Below are 492 nucleotides of genomic sequence, written 5' to 3' on the forward strand. Positions count from 1 at the left end.
CATTTCAAAGTAAAGAGATGGTTTCCCATAATGTTGAAAGCACTTTTCACTTTTTCATTGATATATAAAGTGTATTTTGACTTGTCAAATGGTTTTAGACAACAGTATTTCCCAATCAAACAACAACGATTAAACTCACCGCCCCAACAACTACGTTAATGTCGTTAACATTGCAGACCTTGACTTTAAACAAAAAGAGATAATAAATGAGATCTTAGTCTGCCATATCAAAAAAGTGACAGATCTCATTGTGCTTGATCCATCCAACTAAGGTCTAAATAATCATATTCTTTCAGAAATAAGTAAAAAACTATGTAAAGAACAAACCCGTTATAACGAATTTGTAAGACTGTTCCCCCTTCTATCATCTCAACTAAACTCGTTGGAATTTAAGTGTACAATGGCAATTATTGGAAGAGTATTTGGCTATCTATTGTCTTTGGGTAATTTCAGTGAGTTTTGTGGATGAGGGGTTTGTAGTTCAGTGGTAAT

This window comes from Entamoeba invadens (assembly GCF_000330505.1).
Source record: "Entamoeba invadens IP1 unplaced genomic scaffold scaff_1105074724689, whole genome shotgun sequence".
NCBI classification, from domain to species: Eukaryota; Evosea; order Mastigamoebida; family Endamoebidae; genus Entamoeba; species Entamoeba invadens.